General features: G+C 48.8%; 1 non-coding gene across 1 annotated transcript; it reads left to right on the forward strand.

Moving 5' to 3' along the window:
• Positions 1-1264: 1264 nt before the first annotated feature.
• Positions 1265-1337, forward strand: TRNAK-UUU. The gene has a single exon. It is a non-coding gene; the product is annotated as a tRNA-Lys (tRNA).
• The last annotated feature ends 1682 nt before the right edge of the window (positions 1338-3019 follow it).

Genomic DNA, 3019 nt, shown 5'->3' on the forward strand with positions numbered 1-3019 from the left:
CTCTCTGTCTCTCTGTCTCTCTCTGTTTCATTAAAAAAAAAAAAAGTGAAATTCATTATTCATTATTGCCACCAATTTCTTTCATGCTGTCCTGTAATAAGTAACATAAAATAATATGGTTGAGCCGGGCGCGGTGGCTCAAGCCTGTAATCCCAGCACTTTGGGAGGCTGAGGCGGGTGGATCACGAGGTCAAGAGATCGAGACCATCCTGTTCAACACGCTGAAACCCCATCTCTACTAAAAATACAAAAAATTAGCTGGGCATGGTGGCGCGTGCCTGTAATCCCAGCAACTCAGGAGGCTGAGGCAGGAGATTTGCCTGAACCCAGGAGGCGGAGGTTGCGGTGAGCCGATATCGCGCCATTGCACTCCAGCCTGGGTAACAAGAGCGAAACTCCGTCCCAAAAAAAAAAAATAAATAAATAAAATAATATGGTTAAAACAGTACTTTTCTAATATCTAGTAATGATAAAAATAATCTTATAATATCTGGTATTTGTATGTGCATTTTAAGGAAAATAACTTTTGCCTGACTTAGCTTACTATGCATGAAGCACAGTTTTCTATAGTTGAAAAAAAAAAAAAAGAAAAAGAAAAAGAAAAAAGAAAAAAAAATAGCGGCGTGTTAGCGGGGAGAAGTGGGAGGGGCGGGTCGGCTCCCGAGCGGCGGCGGAGCTGCACTTGCGTGGAGCCCGGGGTCTTGGGGCCGGGTGGGCCCCGGGCGCGCTCCCAGGATCGCCGGCAAGCTGGGGCTCCCACCGGTCGTCTCTTTTCAGCTAATCAGCTTCGCCCTCCTTTTTCTGAGGTGGGCATCTGGGATGGGGGCAAGGAATCACGAAGTGGCGTCTTCTCGGAAGGGGCAGCCTGATGTCTTAAACCACTCAACGGTGGTCTCCGACCGGATGCGCTTTGATTTCAGGGCCAAGACACGCGTAGCGGTGCAGACACTTCAATTTGTGGGCGGCTTTTCTCCCCCCTGCGCGTTTTGCAGAACTGAGGGTTCACGTTTGCCAAGCAGTATCTAAATATAAGGAGAGCTTGCTTTATTTAAAAATCTGTATTTAGCTGCCAAAGAACAAGGTAATCACCCTTCCTCCCCATGCCCTACTTCGCCTCCTCCCCGCCCTCGCCGGATTTTGCGACGGAATTGGATTGGATCACACACAAAGGAGGAGCCCAGGAGCTCGCTCTGCGCTAGACCTATAAGCGCGCGGCATAACGATAACACAGTCTTCATTAATAGAAGCAAAAGTCTCCGCGTGAGCCCGGATAGCTCAGTCGGCAGAGCATCAGACTTTTAATCTGAGGGTCCAGGGTTCAAGTCCCTGTTCGGGCGACCTTAGTTATTTTTCAAAAGGAACGAGAACCAATTTTAGGGTCTTGTGTGTGTTAACCTGCTGCAAAAGAAGGCAATGAAGTCTTGGATTCTGTAAGCTGCGACCGCAACCGTTTCCCGGAGGATAAGCCCAGGCCCCCTATGGCGAGACGCCATTGTGCAGAGGTATACTGGAAACTTCCAATCCATCGCTTTGGGGGTCTGAAATAGGCAGATTATTCTGCAGCCATCCCCCGGGCTGCTGTGGCTGCTGTATCCCAACAGCTGATATATAAAAGGATCAGCCTCCCCCCCCAAGCGTGACAGTCTCCCTTCACTCCTCTGTGACTGCTCCTGCTGACCCTCCCTTTTGGGTTCCCTCCCACTGAGTGGTTGAGTGCCTGAGGAATACGGCTGGGATCCTGCACCTTCACAGCCTCCTTACTACCTTAGGAAAGAGTTTTCCGTACTATAAAAAAGAAGAGATGATCATCTAGAAAATGAAGCCCCAAACAGAGCCATTCCCCTCTTTAAACCAGGTCAAATCCACCCCTGACTCCCCTCTCAAAAATGTGATCTTAAGGCAAGAAGCTGAGGTGGAGACAGCAGCTCCTGTTGGTAGGAGAAAAGCGGGTGCAATTATTTTATTTTATGAATGAGAGGTTCTTATGTTGACCGGGCTGGCCTCGAACGCCTAGCCTCGCCTCCTCAAACGCCAGGACAACTGGCCTGAGCCACCGCAGCTCCCAAGAGGGTGCATATTATGAGAGAGCGTATTCAAGGGACTGAGATGGGAAAAATAAAGGGAAACATCCGGCTCCTGCAGAGGTTTTTAGAAAGTGTAAAGTCACCAAGCTGAACTAATTTTCCCTGTGAGGTGAAGGGACCGGTTGCATCCATTGCTTGGCTAATGATGGAGCCTTCCTGGCTTCAGCCAGGCAACAGAAGAAAGTCGGTCTTGATCTCCTGACTGACGGGATGGGGATGTGGGCTGAACGTGTAGGCTGTCCTCCTAGCTGGTTGACTATGGTGCCCAGCCACTCCTCATTAGTGGGGAAGGGCCAGGATGGAGGTAGCACCTAAGCGTGCGGCAGGGCCTTCACCCTGCCCACAGGAATGCCCCACGGTGGTCCACACAGATCCCAGCATTACCTCCCCATCTTTAAAGCTCAGCTTCCCCAGGAGAAAGGGAATAATAATAGCTTCCATCTCATAAGCTTGTGATAATTAAATGAGATAACAACGCATGTACCGTGCTTAATAGGGTCAACCTAAAAGCAAGCATTCAATACACAGTAGCTATTTTTATTATTGTTTTTATCTTATTTTATTTTTTACTTTATTTTATTTTATTGATTGATTGAGGCAGAGTTTCGCTCTTGTGGCCCAGGCTGGAATACAATGGCGCCATCTCGGCTCCCTGCAACCTCCACCTCCCAGGTTCAAGCGATTCTCCTGCCTTAGCCTCCCGAATAGCTGGGATTACAGGGGCCTGCCATCACGCCTGGCTAATTTTTTTGTATTTTTAGTAAAGAAGAGGTTTTCCCATATTGGCCAAGCTGGTCTTGAACTCCTGGCCTCAGGTGATCGGCCCGCCTTGGCCTCCCAAAGTGCTCGGATTAGAGGCATGAGCCACTGCACCCTGCCTGTTTTTATTTTATTTTCCAGTGAAAAGCAGAAAACCTGCTAAGCAAATTCTAAAA

This window comes from Cebus imitator, unplaced genomic scaffold (assembly GCF_001604975.1).
Source record: "Cebus imitator isolate Cc_AM_T3 unplaced genomic scaffold, Cebus_imitator-1.0 Scaffold253, whole genome shotgun sequence".
Taxonomy (NCBI): Eukaryota; Metazoa; Chordata; class Mammalia; order Primates; family Cebidae; genus Cebus; species Cebus imitator.